Source organism: Tamandua tetradactyla, chromosome 17 (genome assembly GCF_023851605.1).
Source record: "Tamandua tetradactyla isolate mTamTet1 chromosome 17, mTamTet1.pri, whole genome shotgun sequence".
Classification (NCBI taxonomy): Eukaryota; Metazoa; Chordata; class Mammalia; order Pilosa; family Myrmecophagidae; genus Tamandua; species Tamandua tetradactyla.
Window position 1 is genome coordinate 58,313,680 of NC_135343.1, and position 21,555 is coordinate 58,335,234.

General features: G+C 39.7%; 1 long non-coding RNA gene across 5 annotated transcripts in view; it reads right to left on the minus strand.

Annotated features, from left to right (window-relative positions):
• The window catches only part of LOC143661257 (uncharacterized), a 313,222-nt gene that overhangs the window by 62,560 nt on the left and 229,107 nt on the right, over window positions 1-21,555 (minus strand). For all 5 annotated transcript variants that reach the window (XR_013164467.1, XR_013164466.1, XR_013164469.1 and 2 more), the window contains exons 2-3: window positions 797-998; window positions 189-321 (exon numbers count right to left, since the gene is read on the minus strand). This is a non-coding gene — a long non-coding RNA (uncharacterized LOC143661257). The remainder of the gene's footprint in view (window positions 1-188; window positions 322-796; window positions 999-21,555) is intronic.

Sequence of the window (21,555 nt, forward strand, 5' to 3'; positions counted from 1 at the left end):
AGGCAGAAGGAACAATTGTGCTACGGGCTCTTCAACCAGCTGCCAAGCCAGAGCTGGGGCTAGAGAGGGAGGCAAGAATAACAGACAGACCATATGCTGAACCAGAAGGAAGATGCATCAGCCTGGCTTGTCGCTAGTCCCTTGGTATTATGAGGCACAGCAGAGTTTGGGAATCACTAAACACTTACTCTCGCATTTCCATCTGTGTTCCATCCAGGGTGTCAGGACTGAGACCGATCTGCAAACCTCCATCAAGAGTCCAGGAAAGGACTGTAGGAAATTCTTCGCAAGAGTGCTGCCAGGTCAACGGGGACTTGGAGACTGAAAAGTATGGACCAAGTCATTAGAACCGAGTTTCGGGCTAGTAGGAAAGTTCTGGCTGCACAACCACATGGAGGATTCCACTAACAGGAGTGTTCTAGAAAGGCAAAAAGGCACACTGGAAATAAGAGAGAGCTGTTTTGTGGATATAGAGAGAATTATTTTCAGTTTGTGGGACCCAATATGGACCATTAGAGTAAGAAGAGCTCTGACTGATATCACAGGCTCTTCTTTAAAACTTGTTTGAAGTTTCACAAAAGAAGGGATAATAAAACTAATGCTACAAGACGTGAGAGCTAGAATTAGTTAGATGTCAGTTCGTGCCTCTTGAGGGACCCTCCAGCTCAAGAAGCAGTACAGCCCTGGAGGCACAAGCCGAGTCCTGCGCTGCAGGAGGTGCCCACAGTGACAGGAAGAGTGGGAAAGCTGCCGGAGTCACAAGCCCCCCAGGAAAGACCCCATCATCATTACTCACGTATTTCCGGTTCATTCTCCTGCGTGATCTCCTTCATCAGCACGCCTTAGGTTTTGTTTCCTATCCAGTCTTTAACCTTTAAACAAGTCCACTGGACTTGACATTATCTGGAATTCCGCTTTTGGTTTCCTGCTGCTCTACAGCCCAAAGCTTCTATCCAGCTCTGCCTCAGCTGCAAGTTCAAATTGGAACCCCAGGTCTCCTGTTAATCCAGAAGGGCTGTTCAGAAAAGATAGGAGGAGCAGGGGCAGGACAACTTACAAAAACTACCAAGGAGCAGCAAACCAACACTGAGGAAGTGAATGAGCCATCAGCAACTCAAGAAAGACATAAGTCCTTAGAATAAAATTGTGTGGATTAACAGAGTCAAGAGCCATTGTCTTCATGAGCTAACACCAAGACTACACCAAAAATGTGTCAGCCTAAGCCAAAAAGCATGTGGAAACATAAAGTTTTCTTTATGTATGGCAGTTCTCTCTACACAATTAGGTTGTCAGCGCTCCAAGCACACAATACCAACCCTTAGGATGGGGTTCTACAAACTCAGCACATCTGCTCTGATATCTGAGTTTCTGTTCAATTAAACTAATTTAGTTATTAAAAATAGATTAATGCTATTCCAAATGGTTAGCTTACTGATTTTATTTTCAGGTGTTTATTTGACACTAGATATGAGTGCAAGCAGAGGTCATATTGAAACTATTTATCAGGGCACCAATCAATCAGAACATTAAATGGACCAATTAAAATGTGTGCTGCCTGGTTGGTACTAGCTAAGGACTACTGTGAGATATCACAAACATTTGTAACAGTAACATTATATGCCATGATTTAATAATTTACCTTGTCAGTAATAACAATTACAATAATTATTTTAATAACTATTAACTGGTCAATCAGTTGTAACTTTAACGACCATGGTAGTGAATCTAAAGTGTTTTTTTATTAATGGATCTATAAGAAAAAATGTTTAGAATATAAATCTGGGGAGTGAGTATTTGAGAAGGTAGAGATATGGGTGCCATAAGGAAAAAATATGTTCCTACTTTTTAACATAACTATAATCACTCTCATATTATGAGGGCCATAGCAAAATTCAAGAGGAAAAGAGATATTTGCCCTTTTGTTAATAAGACACCATGGTGGCTCTTTTGTTGTGAAAGTCAGAACCCAAGAAAGTACTGTTGAGACAGGAGGAAGGTACTCTTAGTCACAAAGGAGTAGGATTTGGTTCTTCCTTTGAAAACCTCATAGGAGCTCAGAGTTCTGAACTCAACAATGAAGAAGGATGGAGAAGCCATCTCTGAGCAGGCAGCTCCATCTCACCAACCCCATAGAGGCTGGGACCTCAGGTGAGGAGGTGGTTAGGGTGAGATTCAGTTCAGTGATAATTAGTCAGCTTGGAGAATAGTTTTAAGATATTTCTATGTTGTACAATAATTCTCCTTGGTAGCCCCAAAATTTCAGTCTAGGAATGTTGCTTCGTGTCAGTGGTGCTTAGGAGAATCGAAGGACAGGCAGTATGCAGTACACAGGGCAAGGATGTGACTTTTCCTACACACTAGCCCCTTCCCCCAAACACTCTGTTTCCGGGGACAGAGTGGGCCAGCAGCATCTTACTGAGGGAGGATGGTAGCCTCAGACATCCAGGCCATAAGTGCCCAGAAGCTGAGACCTAAGGTGGGCTGAGTCTGACAGTGAAGAAGCAAGAAGGATTAGGGAGCAGCCATGAGAAAAACCCACTTTTCTCCAAATATGTGTAAGGATGAAGAGGGGGCTGGGAGGAGTGGGCTCTGCTGTCACATGAGCTGGGAACCAGGCAGTGAGGGGAAGCATGATACAAATGCATGTGAAAGAGACTGATAGAATGAAAGGGAAATCTGACAAACGGAGATTTTACTGCTTTTAAAAAGACATTTTTTTACTGAGAAGCTTTATGGAATTTAATCACTCCTAAAAATGGAAGGTAAGTGAGTACTGAAAACAGCTTCCAATCTGCACATAAGCTATCAGGGCTTTCCATAAAGACTAGAAACTCCAGACCCGTAGAATACCAGCATGGTCAGCAGACCACCAAACCCACCAGCAAAACCCTAGAAAGCAGCATGAATCAGCTGCACATATAAAGAAACAGTGCTTAACAACTCAGACTAAAGGAAAATAAACACAAAGCAAAACATCGCTGGGGCATAACATCAAAACTGCAGCCAAAGCTTCCTCAGCTTCTCTGAACCTGCAAAACCTGTACCTGAAGATTTGTGTTACCAACAAACAAAGCAGGAACTGTATGTCCAAGACAGAGAGAGAGAATACGAAAGTAAGAATAAAATATGGAGAGCGGGCCACAGTGGCTCAGCAGGCAGAGTTCTCACCTGCCACGGTGGAGACCTGGGTTCAATTCCCAGTGCCTGCCCATGCAAAAAATTAGAAAATAAAACCTGGAAGTGCATAAAAACACTAACAAATCACCATATGGTTTCTGTTGGAATTCATGGAAGCCTTTCTCTTATAGATGCTATAGTAGATAAGGAGTCAATTTCTCTAACGTGAGCCACTGATATATATGTTCATTTATTCACTCAATGAAAATATACTTAAGATCCCAATATGTACCTGGTTCTCTTCTCAGCAGCTTCTCATGGTAACAGTTAGTTTTAAGGTTTATACAAGGGGTAAGAACGCTCATTATTCAGACAAGCAAACCGAAGCTCAGGGAGATTAAGTGACTTTCCACTTTCTCAGTTCTGAGGTGGTTGAGGATTTAGAGCCAGGTGTCCTGATAAAGAGGAACCAGTTTGCATGCTTGACTTTGAGCTGTGGCCCACAGGGCAATCGTTCCCAGCCTTTTCACCCCATTCCAAATTCAAAATCCTTTCTGCAACACCTGAGCTGCCTAAGAAGAAAAATCATGCATTCTATGTAAAAGCTTAGTTAAGAAATATTTGTAGTATGCCACCTATATACCGTGCATAAATGTTAATGTCACGTACATATTCTCAGGGAGTACTCAGTGTTGATGGGAGAGAAAAAATGTAAGAAAAAAAAAAAAACCATGTGCAGTGTGATGACAGGTGGAGTGACAAAAGTAAGCACCAGAGACAGAATTGACCCAAGTTTACAAGGTAACTTTAATTCAGGGGTCAGATGGAGAAATAAATCACGGTTTTCAATTACAGAGAAGGTAACAAATAATCTTGGTCTTAATGGAAGAATGGGGGATTTTCAAAGAGAACAAATGTAAAGGATTTCCAGGAAAAGGGGAAACGTCTGAGCTGGAGGAACTGCAGAAAGTGTTGCTATGGGCAGGAACGAGAAGTGCAGAATAAGGTTCAGGAAGCAGCCAGAGGTTACACAGCGGGGTTCCTGGGGGACAGAGGGGCTTGTTCTCCACCACACCTGTTAGCTGGAGATAGGTGGCGTCAAACCATCTCGTAGGGGCTCAGGAACCTCCTGGAAAAATATATGTGAACCCTGTCTCCTACTGGAGCCTGAATCTGTGCAAGCAAACATGTATGACGTGACTTCAGAAGACAACAGATGGAAGGAAGAGACTAATAAAGGGGTTTCCATCAGTGAAGGAGGAAGCTAACTGAGTCAAACAATAGAGCTTGAGGCTCAGAGTGGATGGGGAGTTGAAAAGTGAGTCAGTCCAGACACACATGGGGAAATGTTTGTGAACTTAAAAGGCTGGATCATATATTCATGAGTATTGTAAGGGCAGAAATAGATAGAAAAAGAAAAAATGTAGATTAATCTTTCCAAGTGCAAAAAGGGATATATGTGCCCCTTTGAGATATAGGTACATCTTTTTTAAAGCTAAATCATTATAAGCCAGGAATATCTTTCTCAAAGACCTGGGAGCCTTTTTTTTGAAAAGTAGACATCAAGGAAGTGGGATGCTTATTTCCCCATTTCCTTAGGCATTTACCTCCAAGTAATAAATATCTGCTTGTCATAGAGATATGAGAATTTATATTATTCCTTTGATACAGGCAATCAGCTAAAACAAAGACCACTGCAATTACAAGTGAATTTAAAATCAACTGAAAATGGTGTTATTGAGTTCTCTTCCTTAAGGACTAGTTATCATTTATCTTGAGAACACGTGGGTAATGGCTTGTATCTGTTTGCAAACGTAAGGAGATATATTTCTTTGCAATCTCTTCAGCAGATAGCCTGTGATGCAGCACATTCTGGTTTAATGCTTATTCAATAATAACATTGTTATTCTTTCGCTTTTACCTTTGTGGAGAGATTTTCTGGATTAGAAGAAGACTTTTTAAAAATTTATTGAGAAATCTTCACACACACACAATCCATCCACAGTATAAAATCAGTGGCTCACAATGTCATCACATAGTTGTGTATTCATTACCATGATCATTTTTAGAATACTTGCATCACTCCAGAAAAAGAAATAAAAAGAAAAACCCACACATCCTATACCCCTTACCCCTCCCTCTCATTAACCACTAGTATTTCAATCCATACAATTTTTTACCCTTTATCCACCCCCCCATTATTTATTTTTTGTCCTTATTTTTTTAATGCAACTGTCCATACCCTGCATAAAAGGAGGATCAGGCTCAAGGTTTTCACAGTCACACTGTCACACTGTGAAAGCTATATAGTTATACAATCATCTTCAAAAATCAAGGCCAAGGACTTCCTGGAAGATGGCGGCTTAGTAAGACGCGCGGATCTTAGTTTCTTCCCCAGGACAGCTACTAGGGGAGTAGAAACGATACAGAAAGTGCCCAAAGCCACAACAGAGATAAAAAAGACAGCGTACCCCATCCTGGAACGGCTGGCTGGCTGAGAGAAGCAGCTCGGGTGAGATCGCCGAGGCGCGCAGGCCTCACCGGGCGGGGCGGGAAGCGGCCGGAGTTACTCCCTTCCCCCTATCCGGGCCGGCTGGGAGAATTGGAGAGGCGGTCCCCTGAAACCAAGGCGGCTGGCGCCCACACCACGCGCAGCCCCCCGGACCAACTGAGAGAATTGGATCGGAAAGCCCCAGGCCGCGGAGAACGGTGACGGGTGGGGGAGGCCCCTTCCAAACCCGTGACTCCCGGGGAACGTGCACTCTCTCGGGCGGGCCGCTGCCGCTAGCGCCCTCCCACCACGCTTGTCGCCCAGGGCCGACTAGGAAATTCGGACGGGCTCTTTCCCGGGCTGCGGCAACCAGCAACCCTCCCTGCGTTCGGACCCCGGGCCGGCTCAAGCCGCTTCGGCTAGCGAACCCCCCGGACGGCAAGAGTTTTCCAAAGTTTAAGGTCCCACAGCACCTTTTACTGGTGGGACACGCAGACAAACGTGTGCCACGAGCGCCACCTACTGGGCAGGATAAGAAAAACAGAACCCAGAGATTTCACAGAAAAATCTTCCAAACTTTTGGATCCAATACCCAGGGAAATCTGTCTAAATGTGCAGACGCCAACAGAAGATAACGGATCACGCTCAAATAATTGAAAATATGGCCCAGTAAAAGGAACAAACCAATAGTTCAAATGAGATACAGGAGCTGAGACAACTAATGCTAAATATACAAACAGAAATGGAAAACCTCTTCAAAAACGAAATCGATAAATTGAGGGAGGAATGAAGAAGACATGGGCTGAACATAAAGAAGAAATAGAAAAACTGAAAAAACAAATCACAGAACTTATGGAAGTGAAGGACAAAGTAGAAAAGATAGAAAAAACAATGGATACCTACAATGATAGATTCAAAGAGACAGAAGATAGAATTAGTGATTTGGAGGATGGAACATCTGAATTCCAAAAACAAACAGAAACTATCGGGAAAAGAATGGAAAAATTTGAACAGGGTATCAGGGAACTCAAGGACAATATGAACCGCACAAATATACGTGTTGTGGGTGTCCCAGAAGGAGAAGAGAAGGGAAAAGGAGGAGAAAAACTAATGGAAGAAATTTTCACTGAAAATTTCCCAACTCTTATGAAAGACCTAAAATTACAGATCCAAGAAGTGCAGCGCACCCCAAAGAGATTAGACCCAAATAGGCGTTCTCCAAGACACTTACTAGTTAGAATGTCAGAGGTCAAAGAGAAAGAGAGGATCTTGAAAGCAGCAAGAGAAAAACAATCCATCACATACAAGGGAAACCCAATAAGACTATGTGTAGATTTCTCAGCAGAAACCATGGAGGCTAGAAGAAAGTGGGATGATATATTTAAATTACTAAAAGAGAAAAACTGCCAACCAAGACTCCTATATCCAGCAAAATTGTACTTCAAAAATGAGGGAGAAATTAAAACATTCTCAGACAAAAAGTCACTGAGAGAATTTGTGACCAAGAGACCAGCTCTGCAAGAAATACTAAAGGGAGCACTAGAGTCAGAACCGAAAAGACAGAAGAGGGAGGTATGGAGAAGAGTGTAGATAGAAGGAAAGTCAGATATGATATATATAATACAAAAGGCAAAATGGCAGAGGAAAATGTTATCCAAACAGTAATAACACTAAATGTTAATGGACTGAATTCCCCAATCAAAAGACATAGAATGGCAGAATGGATTAAAAAATAGGATCCTTCTATATGCTGTCTACAGGAAACACATCTTAGACCCAAAGATAAACATAGGTTGAAAGTGAAAGGTTGGGAAAAGATATTTCATGCAAATAACAACCAGAAAAGAGCAGGAGTGGCTATACTAATATCCAACAAGTTAGACTTCAAATGTAAAACAGTTAAAAGAGACAAAGAAGGACACTATATACTAATAAAAGGAACAATTAAACAAGAAGACATAACAATCATAAATATTTATGCACCGAACCAGAATGCCCCAAAATATGTGAGGAATACACTGCAAACACTGAAAAGGGAAATAGACACAAATACCATAATAGTTGGAGACTTCAATTCCCCACTCTCATCAATGGACAGAACATCTAGACAGAGGATCAATAAAGAAATAGAGAATCTGAATATTACTATAAAGGAGCTAGACTTAACAGACATTTATAGGACATTACATCCCACAACAGCAGGATACACCTTTTTCTCAAGTGCTCATGGATCATTCTCAAAGATAGACCATATGCTGGGGCACAAAGCAAGTCTTAACAAATTTAAAAAGATTGAAATCATACACAACACTTTCTCGGATCATAAAGGAATGAAGTTGGAAATCAATAATAGGTGGAATGCCAGAAAATTCACAAATACCTGGAGGCTCAACAACACACTCTTAAACAACGAGTGGGTCAAAGAAGAAATTGCAAGAGAAATTAGTAAATACCTCGAGGCAAATGAAAATGAAAACACAACATATCAAAACTTATGGGATGCAGCAAAGGCAGTGCTAAGAGGGAAATTTATTGCCCTAAATGCCTATATCAGAAAAGAAGAAAAGGCAAAAATGCAGGAATTAACTGTTCAATTGGAAGAACTGGAGAAAGAACAGCAAACTAATCCCAAAGCAAGCAAAAGGAAAGAAATAACAAAGATCAGAGCAGAAATAAATGAAATTGAAAATATGAAAACAGTAGAGAAAATCAATAAGACCAGAAGTTGGTTCTATGAGAAAATCAATAAGATTGATGGGCCCCTATCAAGACTGACAAAAAGAAGAAGAGAGAGGATGCAAATAAATAAGATCAGAAATGGAAGAGGAGACATAACTACTGACCTCACAGAAATAAAGGAGGTAATAACAGGATACTATGAACAACTTTACGCTAATAAATACAACAATTTAGATGAAATGGACGGGTTCCCGGAAAGACATGAACAACCAACTTTGACTCAAGAAGACATAGATGACCTCAACAAACCAATCACAAGTAAAGAAATTGAATTAGTCATTCAAAAGCTTCCTAAAAAGAAAAGTCCAGGACCAGATGGCTTCACATGTGAATTCTACCAAACGTTCCAGAAAGAATTAGTACCAATTCTCCTCAAACTCTTCAAAAAAATTGAAGTGGAGGGAAAACTACCTAATTCATTCTATGAAGCCAACATCACCCTCATACCAAAACCAGGCAAAGATATTACAAAAAAAGAAAACTACAGACCAATCTCTCTAATGAATATACATGCAAAAATCCTCAATAAAATTCTAGCAAATCGTATCCAACAACACATTAAAAGAATTATACATCATGACCAAGTAGGATTCATCCCAGGTATGCAAGGATGGTTCAACATAAGAAAATCAATTAATGTAATACACCATATCAACAAATCAAAGCAGAAAAATCACATGATCATCTCAATTGATGCAGAGAAGGCATTCGACAAGATTCAACATCCTTTCCTGTTGAAAACACTTCAAAAGATAGGAATACAAGGGAACTTCCTTAAAATGATAAAGGGAATATATGAAAAACCCACAGCTAATATCATCCTCAATGGGGAAAAATTGAAAACTTTCCCCCTAAGATCAGGAATAAGACAAGGATGTCCACTATCACCACTATTATTCAACATTGTGTTGGAGGTTCTAGCCAGAGCAATTAGACAAGAAAAAGAAATACAAGGCATCAAAATTGGAAAGGAAGAAGTAAAACTATCACTGTTTGCAGACGATATGATACTATACGTCGAAAACCCGGAAAAATCCACAACAAAACTACTAGAGCTAATAAATGAGTACAGCAAAGTAGAGGTTACAAGATCAACATTCAAAAATCTGTAGCATTTCTATACACTAGTAATGAACAAGCTGAGGGGGAAATCAAGAAACGAATCCCATTTACAATTGCAACTAAAAGAATAAAATACCTAGGAATAAATTTAACTAAAGAGACAAAAAACCTATATAAAGAAAACTACAAAAAACTGCTAAAAGAAATCACAGAAGACCTAAATAGATGGAAGGGCATACCGTGTTCATGGATTGGAAGACTAAATATAGTTAAGATGTCTATCCTACCTAAATTGATTTACAGATTCAATGCAATACCAATCAAAATCCCAACAACTTATTTCTCAGAAATAGAAAAACCAATAAGCAAATTTATCTGGAAGGGCAGGGTGCCCCGAATTGCTAAAAACATCTTGAGGAAAAAAAACGAAGCTGGAGGTCTCGCGCTGCCTGACTTTAAGGCATATTATGAAGCCACAGTGGTCAAAACAGCATGGTATTGGCATAAAGATAGATATATCGACCAATGGAATCAAATAGAGTGCTCAGATATAGACCCTCTCATCTATGGACATTTGATCTTTGATAAGGCAGTCAAGCCAACTCACCTGGGACAGAGCAGTCTCTTCAATAAATGGTGCCTAGAGAACTGGATATCCATATGCAAAAGAATGAAAGAAGACCCATCTCTCACACCCTATACAAAAGTTAACTCAAAATGGATCAAAGATCTAAACATTAGGTCTAAGACCATAAAACAGACAGAGGAAAATGTTGGGAGATATCTTATGGATCTTACAACTGGAGGCGGTTTTATGGACCTTACACCTAAAGCAAGAGCACTGAAGAAGGAAATAAATAAATGGGAACTCCTCAAAATTAAACACTTTTGTGCATCAAAGAACTTCATCAAGAAAGTAGAAAGACAGCCTTCACAATGGGAGACAATATTTGGAAATGATATATCAGATAAAGGTCTAGTATCCAGAATTTATAAAGAGATTTTCATCTCAACAACAAAAAGACAGCCAACCCAATTACAAAATGGGAAAAAGATTTAAACAGACACCTATCAGAAGAGGAAATACAAATGGCCAAAAGGCACATGAAGAGATGCTCAATGTCCCTGGCCATTAGAGAAATGCAAATCAAAACCACAATGAGATATCATCTCACACCCACCAGAATGGCCATTATCAACAAAACAGAAAATGACAAGTGCTGGAGAGGATGCGGAGAAAGAGGCACACTCATCCACTGTTGGTGGGAATGTCAAAGGGTGCAACCACTGTGGAAGGCAGTGTGGCGGTTCCTCAAAAAGCTGAATATAGAATTCCCATACGACCCAGCAATACCATTGCTGGGAATATACTCAAAGGACTTAAGGGCAAAGACACAAACGGACATTTGCACACCAATGTTTATAGCAGCGTTATTTACAATTGCAAAGAGATGGAAACAGCCGAAATCTCCATCAACAGAAGAGTGGCTAAACAAACTGTGGTATATACATACGATGGAATACTATGCAGCTTTAAGACAGGATAAACTTATGAAGCATGTAATAACATGGATGGACCTAGAGAACATTATGCTGAGTGAGTCTAGCCAAAAACTAAAGGACAAATACTGTATGGTCCCACTGATGTGAACAGACATTCGAGAATAAATTTGGAATATGTCCTTGATAACAGAGTCCAGCAGGAGGTAGAAACAGGGTAAGATAATGGTCAATTGGAGTTGAAGGGATACAGACGGTGTAACAGGACTAGATACAAAAACTCAAAAATGGACAGCACAATAATACCTAATCGTAAAGTAATCATGTTAAAACACTGAATGAAGCTGCATCTGAGCTATAGGTTTTTGTTTTGTTTTGTTTTGTTTTGTTTTGATTTTACTATTATTACTTTTATTTTTTTCTCTATATTAACATTCTATATCTTTTTCGGTTATGTTGCTAGTTCTTCTAAACCAATGCATATGTACTAAGAAATGATGATCATGCATCTATGTGATGATGTTAAGAATTAATGATTGCATATGTAGAATGGTATGATCTCTAAATGTTGGGTTAATTTCTTTTTTTCCATTAAAAAAAAAAAGAGAAGGGATAATTGGAGCTGAAGGGATACAGACTGTACAACGGGACTGGATATAAAAACTCAGAAATGGACAGCACAATATTACCCAATTGCAATGCAATTATGTTAAAACACTGAATGAAGGTGCATGTGAGGTATAGGTTTTTTTGTTTTTGTTTTGTTTTTTCCTGCTTTCACCTCAGACCCCAAATGAGTCTTTGCAAATACTTTTTTATTATCTGCCCAAATTACTCTGGGGCATCACACTAACCTGTTCAACCTGAGAAGATCTCCATGCCTTATTCAAGATCCCATGTCATTGTGGTGTTCAAATAAACTGACCATACAAGTTAAATTAAATAATGCACTACCAAAAATATAAATTCTGAACCAAAGAAATATCTCTTCCTTTGGTCCCACACAGAAGTTGAAGTTTTAAAATATGGACGATATACATAGAATACTTTACCCTGTATTCTGATCTACCTTAGTCCTATCCAGATCAGCTTCATTCATATTTCTAATCTAAGTCTGATCACTTTTCCGACTATTTTACCAGTTGTTGCACGGGGTAATGCTGACTATCATAGGCTCAGTGCTCAGACTCAGAGACTCAGGTGTCACATAAGTACCCAATGATTCTGGGAACAACCAGGTTATACACAAGTAGCTCAATATCTCAGCATTAGAAATAACAGTTAAAACTCCTGAACATATTTGACTGCTATAACAGTTTACCATCTAGGACCATTTACCATAGGACCCAACCTGAAAACCATGCTCTCGACTTCAATTCTCCAAGTTTAAACATTATAGTTAGCCCAAATGAGTGAGGCATAATTATATTTGTCTTTCTGTTTCTGACATTTCATTCAACATACAGTCCTTAAGCTTCATTCATCTAGTTGCATGCCTCACAACTTCATTCCTTCTTGCACCCACTCAATAGTCCATTGAATGTATACACAACAATTCCCCCTTTCTTCCCTCAGTGGTTGTACCCTTAGGCCACCTCCATTCATTATGAATCAGGAACACTGCTGCCAGAAACACCAGTGTGGAAATGTTCATTCATGTCCCCACTCTCAGTTCCTCCAGGTAAAGACCGAGCAATGGGATTGCAGGATCATATGGCAACCCCACACCTAGCCTTCTGTGGAACCACCACACTGCCTTCCAAAGGGCTGCACCTTTCATTCCCCTACCTATAGTGAGTAAGTACATCTCTTTCTCCACGTTTTCTGCAGCACTTGCTTCTCTCTGTTCATTTTTAAACAGTTTTATTCACACATAATACAAACCAACCTAAGTAAATAGCCATGCCTTCACCACCATAATCTACATAAAGACATTTCCTTTTCTATCTCAAAGAATCCATAACCCCACCCCCTCATGCCCCACCTGCTCACATCTAGTTTTGTTAGGATACCTTTGTTACATTCAGTGGAAACATATCACAATGTTACTCTTGACTATAGATCTTAGTTTGCATTGACTGTACTTTTTCTTGTATACTATCCATTTTAAACATCTTGCAATGTTGACGTTCATTTGTTCTTCCTCATATGAAAACATTTTTGTATCTGTATATTTTATTCCTGTCATTGTCCATTCTAGGCATTCCTAAGTTATACTATCTCAGTCTTTATCTGCTATCTTTCCTTCTGGTTTAATATGTGCCTCCAGCCCTTCTCCCTCAATCATACTCACATTCAGTTTCATTCAGTGTACGTTTATTTTTGTCCTACCATCAGATAATATTGTGTCCATTTCTGAATTTTTACTATCAGTATTTTTGAGATTCTGTATTCCTTCAGCACCAAATGGCCAATCTCTACCTTCTTTCTATCTCCTGATTAACTGTGTTTTTATCTTTAACTCTCGAAATTCATTCATTAATGTTAGCTCATATTAGTGAGACCATATAGTATTTGTTCTTTTGTTTCTGATAATTTCACTCAGCATACTATCTTCAAGGTTCACTCACATTGTTAGATACTTCATGACTTTATTCTGTCTTACAGCTCTATAATATTCCATTGTATGTATATACCACAGCTTGTTTAGCCACTCATCTGTCCATAGACATTTGGGTTGTTTCCATCTCTTGGTAATTGTAAATAATACTGCTATAAACATCAGTATGCAAATGTACATTTGTTCCCTTGCCTTCAGTTCCTCTAAATATATACCTAGTAATGGGATTCCTGGATCATATGGCAATTCTATACGTAGCTTCCTGAGGAATGGCCAAAATGCCTTCCAGAGTGGTTGTACCATTTTACATTCCCACCAACAGTGGATGACAGTGCATCTTTCTCCACATTCTCTCCAGCACTTATAATTTTCTGTTTTTTGATAATGGCCATCCTTGTAGGTGTCAGATGAAATCTCATCGTGGTTTTGATTTGCATTTCCCTTATAACCAGTGACGTTGATTATCTTTTCGTGTGCCTTTTAGTCATTTGTGTGTCCTCTTCTGAGGAGTGTCTGTTCATGTCTTTTGCAAATCTTTTAGTTGATTTGTTTGCCTTTTTTGTTGTTGAGTTGAAGAATCTCTTTATATATTCTGGATACTAAACCCTTATCTGATATGTGGTTTCCAAATATTGCCTCCCATTGTCTAGACTGCCTTTTTACTATCCTGGCAAAGTTCTTTGATTTTAAAGAGATCCCATTTACCTATTTCTTTTTCAATGCTCACAATTTGTGTGTAAGGTCTAGGAAACCACCTCCTATTACAAGACTTATAAGATATTTCCATATATATATACATGTTTTGTTTTGTTTTGCTTTGCTTTTTGACATAGGCAGGCTCCAGGAATCAAACCTGGGTCTCTGGCATGGCAGGCAAGAACTCAGCCACTGAGCCACCATTACACAGGCCTCCCTATATTTTTTCCAAATGTTTCATGATCTTAGCTCTACTGCTTGGGTCTTTTGATCCATTTGAGTTAATATTTGCATAGGGTGTGAGATATGGATCCTCTTTCATTCTTTTGCATATGGATATCCAGTTCTCCATTCATTAAAAAGGCTGCTCTGTCCCAGGTGGGTTGGCTTGACCACTTTGTCATAGATCAGTTGTCCCTGTTTTCATCAATGAATAGAACATCTAGACAGAGGTATTAATAAGGAAGCAGAGATTTTGAATAATATGATAAATGAACTAGACTTAATAGACATTTATAGAACATTACACCCACAACAGCAGGATACACATTTGTCTCAAGTGCTCATGGATAATTTTCAAGGAGAGACCATGTGCTGGGTCACAAAGAAAGTCTCAATAAATTTATAAAGATTGAATCATGCAAAAAACTTTCTCAGATCACAGTGGAATGAAGTTGAAAATCAGTAACAGGCAGAGGGCCAGAAAATAACAAATATGACACGTGCTCTTAAACAACCAGTGGGTCAAGTAATAAATTACAAGAGAAATCAGTAAATATTTTGAGGCAAATGGAAATGAAAACACAACATATCATAATTTATAGGATGCAGCAAAGGCAATACTGAAAGGGAAATTTATTGCCTTAAATGCTTATATAAATAAAGCAAAAACTGAGAAAATAACTGTTCACTGGAAGAACTAGAGAAAGAACAACAAACTAACATGAAAGCACACAAAGGAAAAAATAATGAAGCTTAGAACTAAAGTAAATGAAATGGAGAATATGAAAACAACCTAGAAAGACAACAAACCAGAAGTTGGTTCTTTGAGAAAATCAATAAAATCAATGGACCATTAGCTACATTGACAAAAAAAGAAGAGAGAGAGAGGATGCAAATAAATAAAATCAGAAATAGAAGAGGGGACATAACCACTGACCCCACAGAAATAAAAGAATGGGAGGATACTATGAGCAACCATAGCTAGTAAACTAGAAAACATAGATGAAATAGACAACTTCCTAGAAAGGCAACAAGTATTGAACAACAGTATTGACTCAAGAAGAATTATATGACATCAACAAACCAAACACAACTAAGGAAATTATAACAGTCATCAAGGAGCTCCCAAAAGAGAAATGCCCAGGACCAGATGGCTTCACATGTGAATTCTATCAACAATTCAAGGAAGAATTACTATCATCCTGTTCAAAAAAATTGAACAGGAGGGAAAGATACCTAACTCATTCTATGAAGCCAACATCACCCTAATACCAAAGCCAGAAAAAGATACTACAAGAAAAAAAAAATTACAGACCAACCTCTTTAATGAATATAGATACAAAAATCTTCAACAAAATAATGGTATAGTTTTACAATGTGACTATGTGGTTGTGAAAACCTTGATTCTGATGCCCCTTTTATCCAGGGTATGGACAAATGAGTAAAAAAATATGGATAAAAATAATTAAATAATAGGGGACATAAGGGGTAAAATATATTGGGTAGATGAAATGTATGGTTTTTTTTATTTCTTTCTCTGGAGTGATGCAAATGTTCTAAAAATGATCATGGTGATGAATTTTCCCAGACCAGACGGGCCCACATCTCAGGAGAGAGTAACCAGCATCAGTTTTCCCTGAGGGTGAGACCCAGCACATTGTCAGACTTTCCTGTGAAACCTCTAGACTCTGTGTTTTTCCTATCCTACTCAGTGCATGGCACTTGTCAGCCAACAGCTCTCCACAAGTGTAAAGTGGTATGGTGCCTTTCATTTTAGGAGCTTCTCTCTTTCAGTGGTGTTCTTGAGACAGAGGCTGAGGTAGTAGGTGGAGCTTTAGTTGCTTCTGTTTTCCAGCCCCTGGAGTCTGAATTCCCTGAAGCAGGGACTCCACTTGAGATGGGCCCTGCCTCTTTTCCTTGAGGAGATTTTTCCTTTAGGGAATTAACCCCTTTCATCTGATGATGAAAGCAATAGACAATAGCAATAGATGGTGTTTCTATACAGCAATAGAAACACCACCATTAGTATTTTGATATTGTTCTCACTGTTAACAAGATGGCTACTGCCTGAAAATCATGTCCTAGACAGGACAAAGGGGAAAGAAAGAAGAAGAAAGGGCTGATGTTAGTAAGGTCTGCCCCCTTTAGATTTCCCATCAGCTTCACAGTAACTTCTGTGTACAACTGTGCTGGTTTGAAATTATGGACCCCAGAAAAGCCATGTTTTCTTTCCCAATCCAATCTTGTGGGGGCAGACCTATGGTTTGGTGTGGAAGCTCTGACTGGATTGTTCCATGGAGATGTGACATGCCCAATTGTGGGAGTGGCCTCTTGAGTAGATGGATATGTGACTCTGCCTATTCAAAGTGGATCTTTTAAAAGGGGAAACATTTTGGAGGAAGCTGAGACACTTGAAGAACAGTTGCTTGAGAGCCAATACAAGACCCAGATGTTTGGAGATGCAGAAAGAAAATGCCTCCTGGGAAGTTGTTTGAAACCAGAAGCCAAAGGATCATCAATCTCCAGCCATGTGTCTTCCCAGATAACAGAGAACCCATCAACCTTTCTTGAGTCAAGGTATCTTTCCCTGAATGCCTTATTTTGGACATTTTTATGGCCTTATAATTGTAAACCTATAACTTAATATATCCCCCCCCCCTTTTTTTTTTTTCGCATGGGCAGGCACCAGGAATCAAATCCAGGTCTTCAGCATAGCAAGCGAGAACTCTGCCTGCTGAGCCACTGTGGCCCGGCCAATATATTCACTTTTTCAAAACAAATCCATTTCTCCTATTTTGCATTCTGGCAGCATTTAGCAAACCAAAACAACTCAACACCAGTATCTGACCAGACCAAGCACAAGACAATAATAAATACTGTGACAGTGGAAATGGAGAGGAGAATATTTAAGGGGTAGCTTCAAACTGACTTGATATAAGGAAGTGGGAATTCTTTCTGAATGGGATGATCAGATGAATGGTGTAATTAAAACAATTAAGATGATAATACAAAAGGAGGTTCCTGTCTTGTAGAAACACAATGAGTTCAGTGTTTTATATATTTATCTTGAGATACCCAAAAGACATCCAAAAAGCAATTGATTCTGTCAGTCTGGAGATAGAATAGGCATGTCTGGGCTATAAATCAGATATGTGACTCCTCTGTTCAAAACCCTGCAAGGTTCTCTGGTTCACTAAGAACAAAGGCCAAAGTTCTTAACACAGCCCAGTGGGCCCATAATGTTCTGCCCACTCCTTATTTCCATTTGACCACATCTCCTACATTTCTTCCCTGGGATCATCTGCTCTAGTCACACTGATTTCATTGCTATTCCTTGAACAGGACAAGCATGCACCTCAGGGTATTTGTACTGGCAATTCTCTCTTCATGAATGTAGATTGCTGCATGGCTGATTTCCTTTTAGCTCCTTCAAAGTTATGCTCAAATGTTATCTTCTCAATGAGGTCTACTCTGATTGTCCTATCTAAAATTGTAACCTCCTCCTACCTGTAGTTTCCTGGCACTTCTGTGTCTGATTACTCTGCTTTGCTTTTCCTTTCTGCAAAGCATCATTTCCACATTACACAATTTTCTTGGTTTATGTAGTTTATGGTGTATAGTCTGTCCCCATTCTCACCCTGCTACTAGAATGAAAGCTTCATAAATGCAGAGATATTATTATGATGTACTCAATGTCGTATCCCAAGAGCCTAGAAGAGTGCTTGGCCCATACTGAGCACTCAGAAATATTTGTTAAATGAATGAATAAATGAATGAAAGAAATATGAATTGGGGCGTCATCAGCATATAGATTATACTTGAAGCCTTTAGAGCACTCACAATGCATGAACCCAGAAGAAAGTTGAGGACATAACCCCTGGGAACTCTAGGACTTAAAGTGAAGCAAGGATAGAGAAGGAGTCATAACAGAAGGAAGAGAAGCAATATTGAGAGGATATCTCAAAAAAAAAACAATGGAAGAGCACCCTTGTTGCAGGGTGGAGCTCTTAGTGCCATGCTAGAATTTTTCCAAGCTCTAGTTGTGACTGGAACAAATAACCGAGGGTACATGGATTTGTTGTGCATGTGGACAGGTCCTATCTACTCTCAGAGTACAGCTCTTACTCATAAGCAAGTTTATAATTCCATTGCCAAATGTGTAGCTACCCTTATTTGAGTACGCCCTAAAGAGGGACCAGTTGTAGTAGGTCAGTTTATTCAAGATATCAAGAACTCAGGGTCTACAGATTCCATTTGTCTCTTAGCTCCTACTTTCTCTTAGATAAGTTGGACATCACAGTGACTTAAGTGGGCAGCTGGGACTAAAATCTATACTATGGGAAGGTCTCTCATTTTCTAGTGAAGAAGTCAAATCAGCTGTATCCTATGCAATAGGCAACATTAGTATGGGCAACCTTCCTGAACATCTGTCATTTCTCTTATAAGAAATAACCAGTAAACTCAAGAGGTGGTATCTTTTGCATCATTTATTGACGGGAATTATTAGCTCTGCATCAATGGGGCCTTAAATCATATGTTGAAAACATCTGATTCTTATAACTAAAGCATTGTGAGTGTGCAGAAGGAACCAAGAATGCTATTGCCAAATGTCTAGGTGCACTTGCTCTAATTGATCCAGAAACTCTCCTTCTATTTCTTAAGGGGTGCTTGATATCTAGCTCAACATATGCCAGAAATTCAGTGGTTACAGCTGTGAAGTTTACTGTTTTGGTTTTCTAAAGATGCCAGGATACTATTTACCAGAAATGGGTTGGCTTTTTCAATGGTGATTTATAAGACTGCAAATTTATAGTTCTAAGGCCATAGAAAATGTCCAAATTAAGGCATCAAGAGGAAGATACCTTCTTAAGGAAAGGCTGCTGGTTTCTGGGGTTCCTCTATCACATGGGAAGGTATATGGCGATATCTGCTGGCCCTTTTCTCCTGGTTCTGGTTTCATGGCTGTCTCCAAAGTGTCTCAGGTATTTCCTTCTCTCTTAGCTTCTCCCAGGTCATTCTCTTTCTAATCTCTCTCTCTCTCTCTCTCTAAGCACTTTCTAGGCTCCTCTGTCAGATAGCAAGGTACATGGTGACGTCTGCTGGCTCTTCTCTCCTGGGTTTCATTGCTTCCAGTTGGCCCACTCCTTCCTTCACCTTTATTGCTGTTAATTTTCTTTTTCTACCTACATAAAGACCTGGTGTTTCAAACACAGACTTGATCCTGAAAGCAGCAAAAGGATATTGTGACTTGAAAAAAAACAAACACTTCCCAAACTTAGCTATTCCTGTCCAAACAGATTTCTTTGGAGATAATTTACTTTTTCCTGTTGGGCATCATAGAAAGGGCATATCAGCATGGGAAGTCCTGTCGTAGCTGTGGAGGGCAGAAGTTGAAGGAAAAGTTCAATTAAAACTATGCTTTCCTCAGCCTAAAAATGGGCTTGACACTTGCAGAGGGTTTCAGGCAACAATGCCTGGCCTTCTGAATCCCACAAACTGGGAAAGGCTTTTTGTTGCAGGCTGAGAACTCACCAAACAAAATGTCTCAGGCAGCACAGCTTTTTCATCTTTGAAGGGTCATTCATTTAGCTCCAAACCCCTCCTCAGGCACAGCACTCTCTCCTCTCAACCTTTTAAGAGATGACACACTGGACAGCTTCTTTAAGTCCATAAGAAAAAACAAATGCTGCCTCTGGGCCTATTGAAATAATGCCTCGTATTATTTACATATATAATGTAAAATCCAAAAAAGCTTCTTTTTACCTCAGGGAAAGGTGGTGAAACCTTTGACTAATTCTTGAAAGGTGAGCATGGTTGAGAAAGTAAAGAGAGGTATTTTCTAAGATAATTTAATTTGACATTTGCCTAGGAGTTTTATAGTTTAGAAAACACTTTAGACCCATAATCTTATTTGATCTTCATAAAATTCTGTATTTCTCCTACATTACTGATGAAAATTCAGAGACTCAGAGCTTAAGTCATATCCCTTGACTAAGGTCTATTGCTTTTTTCCACCATTCCATACTGCTTCTGAAAAAAAAAGTAGAATAAAAATTGAGGTGTCATAACCCACAAATTGATTGGAAAGACTTCCCTAAATTTGGACTGGGAAGATCAAGGCGAGGGGTGAGCTGAGGTAAAACTAAGAAGAATAATGGTTGTCGCCCTTACTGCCTACTCTGCACATTCCTTCTCCCCTTCTCCCACATCTCTAGCACCTTTGTTCTGCCCCTTCATTAAATAATCTCACCAGTGTTTCCCAGGTGAGTGGCACCCAAAACTCTAACTTCATGACCTCTTCCCTGTCTGCAATTTACTTGTCCTGAGTCCCATCCCCTCAGAATCTCTTACTCAACAATTGATCTATTTTAATCCAATCCTTTCTTATACTTCCTAGGAAGTAACTTCCACTCAGATCCATGGTTCCCCGCATGTGTGCTAAGACACTGAAGACTGAGAGTCACATCAGTGTTACCCCTCCTACTAGCACTGCTGCATTAGCAAGGGTTCTTTTGACTGAACACCCACTCCATGGTGATATGAGTGTGAGTCCCTGCTGCAGCTAATACATCATACTACATAACGATGGGACTAACTGCTGCCTCCCTTAATCATAGCAGCACTGCCTTTCCATCAGTGTGACCATGATCATGGTTGATAGCCAAAACTGCCTCTTGAAATAAAGACAGCCCATGAAAGAGAATAAAGCTAGCCCCGATAGTATCCAAGCATTTGGGTTTCCAAAGGCTCAGCATAGTCTTTGCTGTTTCTGTTCAGAGATAGAAAAGCAACCTAAGTCAGTGGTGTCACTTTTTCAAGTACTCATTGTGAGTGGCCATGTCTGGCCCAGCCAGGTGCTAGCCAAGCAATCAGCACCAGATGAGGCCCTGGCAGCTAGTGCTGGCTCTGATGATGTAGTTACCTAACATGGGCAGGAGCAGATGGAGGTGAGCCTGCCCTGAGGAATGCCAAGCCCAAGTCAGGTTGACTAAATTTTGTCTCCTTTCAAGCAATAAGGGAGAGCAGTAGATTAAGAATGAGGGACAGAGCTAATAGGGAAAGCTGCTGGAGAGGAAGGATGTTCCAAAAATGAATGGGAAAGAGATGCAAACAAGTCCAAGACAGATATTGACAAGGTTACAGAGCCCTACACTTGTTTTCCTGCCTG